This window comes from Papaver somniferum, chromosome 6 (assembly GCF_003573695.1).
Source record: "Papaver somniferum cultivar HN1 chromosome 6, ASM357369v1, whole genome shotgun sequence".
Taxonomy (NCBI): Eukaryota; Viridiplantae; Streptophyta; class Magnoliopsida; order Ranunculales; family Papaveraceae; genus Papaver; species Papaver somniferum.
Genome location: NC_039363.1, coordinates 105,755,657 through 105,771,633, shown reverse-complemented (window position 1 = coordinate 105,771,633; position 15,977 = coordinate 105,755,657). Strand labels below are relative to the sequence as shown.

Here is a 15,977-nt window from a genome sequence, read left to right as displayed (position 1 = left end):
AGAAAATCATGATCAAAATTCGTAAAACAATACATGTTTTCCCTAATATCAAAGTGACTAAGTCACTGGAAATGCACAAATAATGTATATGGAAGAACTCCTTCTTCAAACAATGTACTATATTGAGTGTCGACCAATTCCTTATGTAGCGCCCCTAAAGCTAGCAGCTGACTAATCCGAGAGATTATTTAAACAAAGAGGCACTAAGAATCTAAATCATTTACTTAAACATTCAATTAAGAAATCTGCTACAAAACTTAACCCAATAACTAACCTCGCTCAGAAATATATAAATAAGAACTCCTCTCAAATGATACATATATAATAGTCATTTGGTTTACAAACAGAATATACAACATAGTAACCATAGTAGAAGTTAACCAACTAACGAACTCGACCCCTGAAGCTTTCGCTGCGCAACCTCATTTGTCCCTGAAACTGGAAGTGGGAAAGGATGAGCACATCATCCCTAAAAAGGATGCCCAGCAGGAATAACATTTAACTTTAAAGAAATCATGAGCAAGATTTGGAAAACAATTCATGTTTTCCCAAACATCAAAGTGACTAAGTCACTGAAAATGCACAAACAATGTATATGGACAAACTCCTTCTTCAAACAATATATATTAGTGATGCCGGGTTTTTCCACACCTACATAGCTATATTGATGCCGGGTTGTTCCACACCTAATAAGCATAAAAGTTGAATTCATGTAGATATAAATGAAGGAGTGTATCCTCTATACCACACGTGGAAATTCTCATTTCCCGTAACAATTCATATTGACAACAAAAAATTACAGGACCTTTCCAATTCATGGAGAGATTCAAAGAATCAACAGAACAATCATAATATAAACTAAACAATGCATGAAATGCACAAACTGACAATGTATGAGTTTTTTAAACATAAACTTTTGTAAAAGAAACAACAATGGTTTTAAAAGAGTTAAAAGTATTCCCACCTCTTTTGATGACAAGCCACGCCTACCTCGAGATCCACGATCCACTGGTTCATCCTTTGAATAGATCGTTGTTAATGTAGACTAACTGTTAATCACACAAGAACTCTAAGAATCTAGCCAAAAGGCTCACACAAGGCTCATAACATAATTTCATACAATTCTCTAGTTATAAGTTTAGTGAACTATCTAATGGTTCTAAGCCCATTTATATTTCCATACGTTTTCATTCTCTTACTTTAGTATGTCTAAAGTTTACTAATTCAATTAGATTAGTTCTACAGTCCATTATATAATACTTAGTATCTACAACTCTCTAAAAGGAACCAAGGCTAATTCGGACCATATTGGTCCAATTTATCAAATAAGAATACTAGCCCTAAGCCCAAGTCCACTAAACTCGGCCCACTATACAAGGCCTGGCTAACTGGGTCAACTAACAGTCAACATTTGGTCAAGAGACAGTCGCTAACGGTCACCAACAGTCGACGTCAGCCAAAGGAATCAGAGTCTGGTCAACAGTCAAGGTCAGGTCAGTTGTGGTCAAAGTCAGGTCTGGTCTTGGCTCACTGAGCCGGATCTGAGTCAAGCCGATTCAACTCAAACAGAGGCACTGAGTCAGCTAAACTGACTGGGCTGACTAACAACCTAATTCTATTACAGTTACAAGAACACAACCCTATTCTATTCATTTGATCAATACAAAAACTATTCATTGTAAAAGATTCTACAAATTCAATACACAATTGTAATTTAAGCTTTACCTGCAATTGCAGTAGCTAGCTACAAGATTCCAACAGACTACCAAAAGTGACCATACAATCACCACTGCCACATATTTTCTACTCTCCCAGCTCAACACACAATTATAGCTTCACCAACTTCACTATCAACTCCATACCACTATATCTTCTTCTGTTCTTCAGTTACAACTTCAGTACCTATTACACTTCTGACATCTCTGCCACATTCAATTCCCAATCCATCTTCTCATTTCATACGATCAACAAATAGAACCACTAGCCATACACTTTCATCTCAACTGTAACTTAAACACAACCATCACCATATATTTAGTTGCACAAACAAATATATAAAAGTAACTTTCAACTATTTCAGCTCCAATATCCTCAACTCATTCATCTAAACCAATTCATAACATATCTTTACCTCTATCTACACAAACAACTTCATCGTCATCTGCAATACCAATCCGTTTCTATTTCTACAACCACATCCAGCTCCAATACTCGTCACTGAAGTTTCATTACTAAACTTCTCAACACAACAATCTTATAATTCAAATCCACTAAGTAAAAGCTTCTCCTGTCAATTAAACTTCATCATCAATAGTACTCACTGCTACCTCTAAGTTCATCAAGACAGACTCCTATAACACAGCTCACTATCTTGCTACATCTATCACTTGTCTCAAAACTCCATATTTGTATCTGTAGTAGTAATTCATCACACACTCATTAACATCCACTTCCTCTTCCCTGAAATTCAACATAAGACTAAACTGTATACTACATCTCCATAACACCCTCACCCTAATCATTTCAATTCTTAGCTTAACAACCATTTCATAAAATCAAAATCAACAATTGAAATGAATTAATAGCTTAACTGAAATCACAGAGAGGGTCAATTACCTCAGATAAATCCTTCTCCAGCACCAATCATTTCAAAACCAATAATAATCATATCACCTTCTTATAAACATTTCCGCTAACATCTTCAATCATGAGCTCCAATCGATCTCCGCTTCAAAACCCTAAATTCAATTTGGGGAAGAACAAGAAACCCTAATTAACCTTTTCTTCACTGTGGATCGGAAATTAAACACCAAAAGTCCTTTCTTCTTCTCAATACACAAAAACCCATCACTAATCACTTCCTTGGAACACCAATTTCATCTTCTGGATAATCTCTGAGTTCATCTTACAAACCCTAGCTCTCCAGCTCATCGTTGAAACAACTGAAAACAGTTGATAATTATTTTACCTTGTTCTCAATGATGAAAACCCATCATCTAATGCTCGATTTCATCATCAAATTCTCAGAAACTCAATCATCTCCAGAAGCCTAAATCAATTACAACAACATCAAAATCTTCTTCTTCCAAGCTTAAACTAACTTCAACACCCTCAACAACAATCAATACAACCCATATGCTCTATATACGACCTCCTAATCACCGATTTGTTTCTCAAACCAACGCTCGACTGAAGAACAGAAAAGAGCAGAGAAGAGAAGAAGAAAGAAGAAGAAAATGAAAGAGAAATAGAATTACCCCGGCCTTATCAAATTGCCTTTTGAGTTATCCACAGAGGGTACCCTGAGAAGAAACGTCGGTTGCCTTAATAACACTATTAAGAAATGACCATTCTACCCTTCACCTAAAATAACAAATATCTTCTTTATCTGATGTCCGAATGACACGTTCGAGTGGTCCATTCCACGTAACTTTTCGAGATCTATTCAATGGTATTATTCGTAACTATATCGTTGTTAGACTAATTCCTATTAATTAACGTTCGTGTTAAACTAATCCAGTAATTAGCGGCTAAGACATCTTTTGACTAGTCTAATACTGTTGACGAGCTTGAGGGTCCTTACATTCTCCCCACCTTATACCATTTTCGTCCTCGAAAATCAAACCATCCTTCTGGTCTTCAAAAACTCCCCATCTTATAGAATAATCTTATCTCTTGTCTAAGCGCAAACAACAAGAAATAAGCACAAACCTATATGGCTTTCTATAACTAAAGTTTGTAGCTCTAGGTTGAACTATGTTGATTTAATTTGTATCAAATAAGTATAATTTTCTTAGACTAATTTCTATTGTATAAGATATTTTCCCCTATCTTCAAGGAATAATCTGTTTTTCTAAGTGAACTTACATCTATTGGTTTCTATAATAATTATACTAAACTTCTATAATCGGTCCTATCTGAATGCAGTTGCCCTGTCAAGGTCGTCCAATCCCAACAATGCCTTCCTACGAACAGAGAAAACACAACCTTCACTATTCCCCAGTGCTGGATTAACAAAGTACTAACTTACTAAGATTAACTAATCTCTAAACTTCTATCGTAACTGGTATAATCCTGATAAATTTTTACTTCATAAAATATATACACGACTAGACAAGAAGCAAGCAATCAACATGTTATACAGATCAATCAATCAATTTAATTCAAAATCTTTTAGTTATTGATTGTTTTTAGTGAATTATGATTTATCTCACAACCAAACCCAGTTCTAGACTAATCTAGTTCATTAAATGGCATTGGCCATTTTCTATCTTTTCCCATATAAGATCTAATAGTGAGCTCTGATACCAACATTGTAGCGCCCCCAAAGCTAGCAGCTGACTAATCCGAGAGATTATTTAAACAAAGAGGCACTAAGAATGTAAATCATTTACTTAAACATTCAATTAAGAAATCTGCTATAAAACTTAACCCAATAACTAACCCCGCTCAGAAATATATAAATAAGAACTCCTCTCAAATGATACATATACAATAGTCATTTGGTTTACAAACAGAATATACAACATAGTAACCATAGTAGAAGTTAACCAACTAACGAACTCGACCCATGAAGCTTTCGTTGCGCAACTCTGACCTGTCTCTGAAACTGGAAATGGGAAAGGGTGAGCACATCATCCCTAAAAGAGATTCCCAGCAGGAATAACATTTAAATTTAAAGAAATCATGAGCAAGATTTGGAAAACAATTCATGTTTTCCCAAACATCAAAGTGACCAAGTCACTGAAAATGCACAAAAAATGTATATGGACAAACTCCTTCTTCAAAAAATATATATTAGTGAAGTCGGGTTTTTCCACACCTACATAGCTATATTGATGTCGGGTTTTTCCACACCTAATAAAGCATAAAATTTGAATTCATGTAGATATAAATGAAGGAGCATATCCTATATACCACACGTGGAAATTCTCATTTCCCATGACAATTCATATTGACAACAAAACATTACAGGTCCTTTCCGATTCATGGAAAGATTCAAAGAATCAACAGAACAATCATAATACAAACTAAACAATGCATGAAATGCACAAACTGACAATGCATGAGTTTTTTAAACATAAACTTTTGTAAAAGAAACAACAATGGTTTCAAAAGAGTTAAAAGCATTCCCACCTCTTTTGATGACAAGCCACGCCTACCTCGAGATCCACGATCCACTGGTTCATCCTTTGAATCGACCGTTGTTAATATAGACTAACTGTTAATCACACAAGAGCTCTAAGAATCTAGCTAAAAGGCTCACACAAGGCTCATAACATAATTTCATACAATTCTCTAGTTATAAGTTTAGTGAACTATCTAATGGTTCTAAGCCCATTTATATTTTCATATGTTTTCATTCTCTTACTTTAGTATGTCTAAAGTTTACTAATTCAATTAGATTAGTTCTATAGTCCATTAGATAATACTTATGTCTACAACTTTGTAAAAGGAACCAAGGCTTTCGGACCATATTGGTCCAATTTATCAAATAGGAATACTATCCCTAAGCCCAAGTCCACTAAACTCGGCCCACTACACAAGGTCTGGCTAACTGGGTCAACTAACAGTCAACATTTGGTCAAGAGACAGTCACTAACGGTCACCAACAGTCGACGTCAGCCAAAGGAGTCAGAGTCTGGTCAATAGTCAAGGTCAGGTCAGCTATGGTCAAAGTCAGGTCTGGTCTTGGCTCACTGAGCCGGATCTGAGTAAAGCCGATTCAACTCAAACAGAGGCACTGAGTCAGCTAAACTGACTGGGCTGACTAACAACCTAATTCTATTGCAGTTACAAGAACACAACCTGATTCTATTCATTTGATCAATGCAAAAACTATTCATTGTAAAAGATTCTACAAATTCAATACACAATTGTAATTTACAGGGGTTTAGTCCTCGAGTTATTTCGGGGGAGTTGAGTGTATTTTAAATCTCAGGGATTTTGAGAGAGTTTGAGAGAGTGTAGGGAGTTTGAGAGAGTTTGAGAGAGTGTAGGGAGTTTGAGAGAGTTTTGTGTTTTTGAGTTCTGGGAGTTTGGGGGAGTGTAGGGAGTTTGAGAGAGTTTATTAGAGGGAGTTTGGGGGAGTTTGAGAAAGTTCACTCCTAACTCATTCTCTTTTAAGAAACAATAAACCCTTATTTGCAAATAACATTGATCTTTAATCAAAAGAAAAAAAAATAAATGAAAATGATCATATCTCTGTATCAATAGTATGTTATTTTGTGCAACGAGATAATTTTTTTTCCCTTCAATTTAACGGTCTCCATACAATTCTAACTCCATTTATTCACGAACATTTTCCCACATATCATCTGCTATACTCTTTCTCCATGCATTAGCTTCTTGACGTTGTTTTTCTTGAGTTTGTTGTGTCAAAATTTCATCGTCATTTACAAGCGTTGATGGATTTCTATCTTCCTCTTCCTCTTCCATGACCGGAAACTCATCTGAACGGCATTATTTTCGTAAGAAGTTGTGTAGGCCTGCACAAGCTGTCATTATCTCCGCTTGCACCTGATACGGAAATGGAGGTTGAGACTTAAAGATCAAGAAACGAGACTTCACAACACCGAACAATCTTTCAACTACATTCCTCAAAGAAGCATGACGCATGTTAAATAATTCTTCAGCCTTTTTCGCATGATTACCCGTACCAGAAAATTCTTTCAAATGATAACGTTGGCCACGAAATGGTGTTAAACAATATCGTCGGTTTGCAAACCCACCATCCCCCAAGTAATATTTACCTGAATAAAACACAAAAAGAAAACTTCGTCAAGTAGAACCCGAATATAACTTAACCAAAAAACTCAAAACTTCACATTAGATAAAAGTAAAATTACCTTGCGGTATTTTCAGTCCATTTCTTTTTGTCATTGCGTCGTTAAGTATTTTTGAATCATGAACAGACCCTTCCCATCCACTGAGCACGTATATGAACTCCAAGTCGAAGTTGCAAAACGCTAACACATTTTGAGATGTAATTCCATGTCGATTCCGATAAACGGATGCATTTCTTTTCTCTACCATTGTTGGGATATGTGTACCGTCCATAGCTCCAATGCAATCCTTAAAGTAAGGATAAATCGTTTACTCTCACGAATTTTAAATGGAGTTGCACTTGTTGGCTTAGCCATCATCCTCGGATCTATAGAATTTAAAGCTCGCAACATCTTGTTGAAGTTTTTACTAACTGTCCACCGAGAGCAACCAAATGTGTCATGTATTGTGCAATATCGTGAACTTTGTCCAACAACGAGTAAAAATGTACCAAGCATTTCTTCAATAGAAACACATCTTGTATCACATAATGATGTAGTTTCTCTAATGATACAACATAGTTTTAGAAAAATATCAGGGTACATCCTATAACTTCTTCGAAAGTCTTCTGTGTCTTGACGCAAAACTCTCCTTATATAGTTATATCCAAACAAAGTAACTGGGCGTCTCATTGGTCTTTCAATACGCTGACTTAATATGTATTGCAATTGCTTAATTATATCCATCAACCATGAATGCACCGCTGAAAGTATATTCAAAAATATGGATAGTTCAAATTCATTATTGTTGCTTACCTCTTCATCATCACTGCTTTCTTATTCTGTATCAAAGGATTCATCTTCACTATCAGTAGATAAATCCAAATCAGACATGTTCACCTAAAAAGATGATAAAAGTACTTTTTTTTATTAGAATCATCATTATTTCAAAAGCATAAAAGTATATGTATATAGAAAATAAGCATATAGAATATAAAGTTCATAAATTCAATCATAATAACCATAAAGATGTCAACCCATAAAAATTAGTAGCAATCAATCCATAATAATAAGTTCTCAACTAGGACAAAATAAAAATTAAATACTAATAGTTATGAAGAAAAACACTCAAATGTTGTAACTCTAAAATCCCATTAAACCTAATATAAACTTGCAAAGATGACAGGTTTATGCTTTTAACTTTGAACCAATCCACAACTTTCTCTCTTCAGGAGTAAAACGTATGAATAAGTTCTTCTTGTGATTGTTGTCAAGCATTTCAATTACTTTCATCTTATCTTCCAAAGAAATTTCATTCATGCCATAAACAAGATCCCATACTTGGTTATCTTTCTTATCCTTATCAATTCTGCGCATTTCTTTTTCAATTTTGCGTTATTCTTTGTCTTTCGCAATAAGAGCATGCATTGAATCAATAGAAGAAGCAATCGATGAACTGTTGGCAATCAATTTCTCTAGATAATCAGACTGCCCAGTAGGATTAGTTGATGTAGAAGAGTCACCAATGTCCACAGAGAGTGCCCTGAGAAGAAACGTCGGTTGCCTTAATAACACTTTATTAAGAAATGATCATTCTACCCTTCACCTAAAATAACAAATATCTTCTTCATCTGATGTCCGAATGACACGTTCGAGTGGTCCATTCCACGTAACTTTTCGAGATCTATTAAATGGTGTTATTCGTAATTATATCGTTGTTAGACTAATTCCTATTAATTAACGTTCGTGTTAAACTAATCCATTAATTAGCGGCTAAGACATCTCTTGACTAGTCTAATACCGTTGACGAGCTTGAGGGTCCTTACACCTTACACACCCTATTAGTTTATATTGGTGCCAAATTCCACACCTCATAAGCATAAAAGCTGAATTCATTAGATATAAATGAAGGAGCATATCCTATATACCACACGTGGAAATTCTCATTTCCCATAACAATTTATAGTGACAAACATTACAAGTCCTTTCCAATTCATGGAAAGATTCAAAGAATCAACAGAACAATCATAATACAAACTCAACAATGTATGGAATGCACAAACAGACAATGCATGAGTTTGTAAAACATAAACTTTTATAAAAGAAACAACAATGGTTTCAAAAGAGTTAAAAGTATTCCCACCTCTTTTGATGACAAGCCACGTCTACCTCAAGATCCACGATCCACTGGTTCATCTTTTGAATCGATCGTTGTTAATATAGACTAACTGGTAATCACACAAAAAGTCTAAGAAACTGGCGAAAATCTCATATAAGTCTCATAACTTTATCTCATACAATTCTGTATTTATAGGCTAAGTGAAATAACTAATGATTCTAGTTTTATCAATAGTTATATAACCTGATAAAAGGTACTTTGGGCATAAATTAATATCTACTTATCCAAATAGGGTCAAATTGGGTGTCAAATGAAATCCCTCGAAAATCCCTACAACTCTGCAGAGGAACAGAAAGCTAATTCGGATCATAAGTGGTCCAAATATACAAAATAAGGTTTCTCGCCCTAAACCCAAGCCCATTGGGCCTAATCCGGCACGACCCACTAAACCAGCCATTACCCATTTACTGATCCATTGGGTCGACCCATAACCCGCTCCAAGACCTGAACTGGTCTGACTCGGTCATCTTCTTCACTAATTCTCTGAAATTATTCTAACTCTTTTTCCTGAAAACAGCTCACAGGGTCATCTTCAATAGTCTCTAGATTACAGCCTATATATCCAAAATAAACAAACTTTATCTATTTAGAATCAGGGAATTAAAAATTACAAGTTATACCTACTGATATTATATCAAATTCTCGCTCTTACCTACCCAAACTAGCTCATAAAATTGATGCTTGCGACTGATACACCTGGTTTTCTTTGCGTTGACTAGTTTTCTAACGTGGATATCTCACTCGTTACTCAACCGAAAGGAACAAACTTTATATGTAAGGAAATCTCACTCGGTGTAATACAATTATTATTTATAGAGCTATGTCTAGTTTTTCCTCTAAGAGACCTTAAAGCGTCTCTAGAAAATGGCCAGTAAACAAAATACAAAGAACATAAAATCATGATCATCAAGAATAACTATATGATTGATTTTGCACTGTTTTCATTATGTAATTACTACCCAAACACTATTAATAAATAAGGGTCAATTAAAACGTCACATTGATTAGTTTAACAAGTTTTCCATCATTAGTTCCATGATTAACAAATAACGTCATCACCATCAACATCATCAAAAACATTTCTTCCTTTCTCTCTTTCACTCCCTTTTTGTTCTACAATTCTTTACAACTCTTTCTCTCTTATCCAGTGATATAAATACTCACCCTCAAAACACTCTTTCCATCATAACTAATCCCCCAACCTCCCTTTGAGTCTCTCTTTTAATCTCTTTCTATCAACAACTCTTCTCTTTTAATAACTCTAACTTTCCTCTAACATTCGACACCACCTTCTATCTACTAACAGCAGCAACTTGTCCAGTTTTCAAAAGACAAGTTTCAACTAAAAAATATCTACTTGATTAACTATGATTAACTAACGTAATTAGGTATTAGTCTAACCTAAACATAACTAGCTGTTAATTAATTGGTTTAACTTAACTAATAAATCTTTGCTATAGCTAACAACTCAAAATTACTAAGGGACACCCTTTCACTAATGGGAGGTCCGGTTAAATTGCAGGGTCAGTCAACGGTCAAGGGTCAAAAATTAAAGACTTCTCCGATTTCGAACTTCTGTGTGCGATATCTTCCTCGTCCAACGTCCGGTTGACGCGTATGAGTAGTTCATTCCGCCGAACTTTCCGAGATATGTTTAACAGTACCAGTTTCATATCTAAATCGTTGTTAGATTAATTTATATTAATTAAGGTTCATCTCTAATTAAACGAGTCATTAGTGCTTAGTCATCTCTTGACTGGTCTAATGACGTTGACGAGCTTAAGGTCCTTACATTAGCCAGCCTATTTGGATGGCTTAGGTCGCGTTTAGGACCATCAGGAAGGTACGCATGCTTTCACCGTCATCCCAACATTGTCCCACATGATCGATCTCCCCAAAGGAGGCCAACGGCGTACCAAACCGTTTGGTCAAAGTCGCGTGGGCGTGGCTGTTTCAAAACCCTAATAATAGTTTGCGGAAACACACATCTGTCGTAAGTTGATCGTGACCATCCATCTTCACCAGCCTAAATGGACGGTGTATATATAGACTCAAGAGGTCCCAAGGATGTCAACGTGATCACAGTGGGCCCACCTTTGCATGTGACCAGCCGGCCTATGCAGATTAGGGCCCGGCGCATCGAAACGCACGCCCCAAAGATGGCATGTAACACGGCTTTAAAACCCTTTGCGGCAATATATTTCCGTCACAAATCTATCACGACCACTCATCTTTGCCGGTCAAATTGAGTGGCCTAGATCGAATCTTTGAGGGACCGAGAAGTGTAGACATGCACGCCAGCGGGCCATCTCCACGCATGCCCGATCGGCCCATACAAATTAGCGCCAAATGTTTGGATTCAATCAGACAAAGAGGGAATGATTGCGCACCTCTAAAAAACTCTAAAATTCCTTCAACGGCAGCAAACATGTGCCGCAAATCATCTCGTTCGTCCAACTTCGCCAGCTTGGTCGGACGGCTTGGATTAAAAACTAGGCGATCAATGGAGTGCCTCAATGATCACCGTCCGCCACTCTGTCACAGGGAGTGATCGACCAGATGGTGGCTCGCCGTGCGGCCTCCAAACGATCACTCGAAGATGGTTGGACGTGCTGCCATTTTGAGACGCTTAATCCGCGACTTACTCAATCAAGCTTTAAAACAACGATGCTTCGTGTATATCGATTTTTTTGAGCTGCTTGGTTAAAAGCGATGCATTACATGCATCGAGCATGCACGATATTTCATGAATATTCCATAAATAACTTAGTTATTTAACCTAATATCATTGTATGTTATTTCTTGCGGCGGGTCCCACGACTTGACTCACTCATTCGAGACATCAAACATGTCACAAACTGGGGTATACTTACTGGGGTATTGGTATGGCGGTTTACAGGGTGCGGCGTGCAACACCCCCATTACGAGAACGTGTCAGGAAAGGTGGACGGTTAACGATGATGAGGGATGCGGGCAAAGGCGTGATCGTGTGACAATCATTTACACGACCCCACTACTCCATCACCCAACTTCCTCCACTTCCTACGAGATGAGGATTGCGCTCAAATAACTTGTATAAATAGGTTCTTCAACCTATTTTCAAAAAAGACGAACTAACCAAGTTGTTGTTAACAACGTATCCAGAAAACACCCAGAACTGATAGCTTACATTGTGCCAGACAGTTCAACATTCTGATACAAGTAATAAACAACCAACACCTTCATAATCTCAACACCTTCTTCGCTTCCCTCCCTAAGACCAACCACACCTCCTTCACTTTGTGACCGAAGCAAGTCTGGAACGACCATTTCTTGGTTTACGCTAGAATTGTACAGATTGATCTCTCGAATCTAAAAGTACTCCTGTGCAGTGCATTTTTTTAGGGTTTGGATTCGTTTCTCATTCACACACACCCCAAATTTACCAAAACCAGTAGAAACAGTTTTCACCCATAAACACTCGTTAACAAAATTTTGTTGTGTCATTTACTTTATATTTTCGCATTATAATTTTTTTATTCTAATTAAAGTAAATTACACAAATGTTAATTCCTATTTACTTGATAAGCAATCTTATTGTGTTTGGTTAAGTCCGAACCTTTTTATCAAGTAAACATACTTCGTTGTTATATTGTCTCAATCTCGTATCCATAGACGATCACACGAAGTGTGAACCGATTAGTTTCACTATCTCGACTCAGTCCATAGACAATCACTTTCAGAGAAAGGACTTATAGGTAGGAAAAGTTTTAGCTTGAGGCATATTTGGGTACCCTCGCCTTTTCAATTGGTATCAGAGCAGGCAAACACGAAAAGATCTAATAATCTGTGTTTGGTGCGATCCAACCTATAAGAATTGAATCTAATGGTCGACTCAGTTAACGTAATGGCAGGATTTGATTACTTTAAAAGATCTTGGTGGAAAACACGTATGAAGTATGTAATACTCTTATTCCTAAACCTGTTAGGAATTATGCTTATGTATGTCTTGAGTGACTTAATACTCCTTTGGCTATCACAGGATTGTATATCATTATAGTGAGTAAAAATGATACAATGGCCTATGAGACATGTCGTATCTTGAAAATGCATAAGATTCTGCTCAAAATTTTTATGAACATCGGCTATTGTGTTCTGTAAAAATCAGGAATATTAAATATATTTTGGATGGCCTACCAAAGTATACACATATACGTTTTCATATCAAAGACTGTAAATGTTTCACTTTCCAGGATGTGTTTTGGAAAATATGTGATCCTGTAAGGAATGAGTTTTCAGTTAATAATTCTATTAACAATGGTTTGCTTCATACACCGCACAACTGTTTTAATGAAGCAAGTGATCTTTTGAAACATCACTGGGATTTTGATTCTGATGGTATTTTTTTTTAACAAATATCATATCTTGTTCAAATTTATCTCTTTATACTCTAGTAAATTCTTGAATAAATTTCAAGTGATATTGCCATTCTCTAGTAATAAAAGATTAAACAGGTTTTTGGACAACAACATGGAATCAATATGTTACAAAGATCCAGACCATGAGAAAACAGTTTTCCAAAAGAAAGACCTGCATATAAAATCGGAATTGTTTCTCCACAAGTCTCTGTTTCCGGTTTTGAGAGTATTTCCTAAAACTAGTTATTTCCGGTTTTTGATATCAAGTCTTCCTATAAAATATGATCTCTTGCTATATGTTCATACATATTGGGGAGTTTTCCATACCTTTTTTTTTGTAATTAGGGAAGGCAAAACAATATAAAATATATATATGTTTTTAATCAAGAGAGTGACACCCTTGTTTTGGAAACCCTAAAACTCCCAAGAGAGACACGTACGTTCATGGACTAGTTTAAAGTAACATATCATAATAGATACAAGAAGAACAAAAACTCTGTTTTCTTATATCCCTCCTCATCATGACTCAATAATTAAGAGTTTAATCAGAGCATAAGAAGGAGGTACATAGAAACAAAAAAAGAAACAACATAGTCAAACATAATACAAATGGAAAACTACAGTTGACTTGAGTATCTCCCAAATGTCATTCTTGCATCTCTCAAGTTAGATACAAGAATGAAAATACCTACGATTAGGTAGTCAGGTGAGATGTAATCCCACTATGAGTATTGAGAGATGAGTTGTAAATTCCATCTGAAAGTTTGAACCTGGTGTTCTTTACCTTCTTTTGGTTATTTCTCATTCCAGAAGAATTCACCATAACCTTGTTAGGTGATGCATCATATATAATTTTCTGAGGATTAAGTCTAGGACCTCTAGAAATAGGTTCCAGGGGATTAGAAGAGACATGTCTCCACCATCTAGACTTATATTTTCCAGACTTATTCTCATAAACACTTGGAATGTTTATTTTTGTGGTGTAAGAATTTTCACCACTCGGAGGAACACGATTCTTGTGGGATTTTCGAGATGAGTGACCATTGAAATCCATTTTATGAGAATCCTGTTTTCTGCAGGAATGAAATCCATTGTAGTGGTCATTAGAGAGTTTACTCTATTGACAGTGAAAAGAAGTAGATTTTGAAGCTCAGAAATCTGTTTCTTTCTAGCAAAACAATGATGAACATAGTGGTTCATTTTCCCACATAAGGTATAGGTTCATGGAAGAGAGACATTGGAAGGAACCTGTTTTAAATTAATAGCCCTATTAGAAGATTGCAAGTTACGTAAACATTTCTTAGCAGGAACTTCCTTTGGAGAACATTTCTTCATGTACTGTAATTTTTGCTAAGAATTGGTGATCGGTACAGAAGAATTTCTCATTAAAACAGAGTTTTCCTTTTTCAAGGATTTGCATTGTTCTTGGGATAGAATAAGTGATGCACCCGGTTTCTCTTTCTCAACACAAAGTTTGTCTAGATCAGATGAATGCGTCTCGATCAAACGTTTTTCTCCAATTGAGTCTTCTTTAACAATATTCTCAAGAACACTAATCTTTTCACGCTGAAGGGTAGTTTCTTGAATTAGTTTTTCGATATTGTTGGATAAGGACTCAATGATACTATAGAGTTCCCGTTCTATAACAAGAGACTTTTCAAATTCATCGATGACTTGAGCATGATTTTGAAAATCGATAGCCACGGTAAGTTTTTTTGAGATTCTGGTGAGATCCAAAAACAACTTCTAAAACCTAATCGGTCATCAATGAAAATTCAATCCCCAAATATAAATATGATAATTAAACAAACAATTATTTAGGGAGATTCAATTTAAAAAGTCTAAATCGTTATCATAAATACATATTTTTGGAGATTAATCTGATAATCAAACAGGTTGTTTTACCACTATCCATGAGCCCCGTTTTTACGTTTCTCGGTTCACTCGTGTGACATTTGCAACTCTAAAACTAAATAAGTAAAAATGGTATTACACAAAATTCTCATTTACTAATTCTTAGTTGATATGGAGGCTACTGTGCAGACATGTATTAGATTACTAAGATGTATTTCTAGCTAGTTTTATCATGTTTTAACTAGCCAATCCGAATTCTTAGTTGGTTATGTGAAAGCCATCTTAATTTTATCATTTTGTCAGTGGTATTGAATTCAAAGACATGGGTTGATTCCTTTAGCAATATTATTACCCGCTAATATTGGTACCCATCTTTAGCAGCCATCAATTCTTCTACAAAGACAATTACAACCAATATTATGATTTTACCATTAAGTGACTTGGAGTTCCCAGCAAGCAACCTAACATGTACGAAAAAAGATCATTCAGTTTAACAATTAGTGAACAATCCGAAAATTCTGAGCCAAATACATGCCCATCTGAAATTTATTAGGTGCAACTATAAAATTTATTTCAGTCCAGACTGGTTATTTTGTTAAAATTGAATTACAAAAATCATTTCAGGTGTACAACTATGTACACATTAACAATAAACATGTGCATAATTACAAAATTCATTTCAGGGTTTAGAATCTCTTGATGTAAGAGTCGAGACTATCGTTTCCCTATCTCCAGCGGGAGTGCTAGAAGTTGAATTATGGGAATGCTAGAAGTTGAACAAAA

The 15,977-nt window shown here is 35.7% G+C and overlaps 1 long non-coding RNA gene across 1 annotated transcript; it reads right to left on the bottom strand.

Moving 5' to 3' along the window:
- Positions 1–240: 240 nt before the first annotated feature.
- LOC113288733 lies at positions 241–3,265 on the bottom strand. The gene is made up of 3 exons (XR_003330692.1): positions 1,726–3,265; positions 965–1,049; positions 241–438 (listed from the first exon to the last, which is right to left on the bottom strand). It is a non-coding gene; the product is annotated as an uncharacterized LOC113288733 (long non-coding RNA).
- Between the last annotated feature and the right edge of the window lie 12,712 nt (positions 3,266–15,977).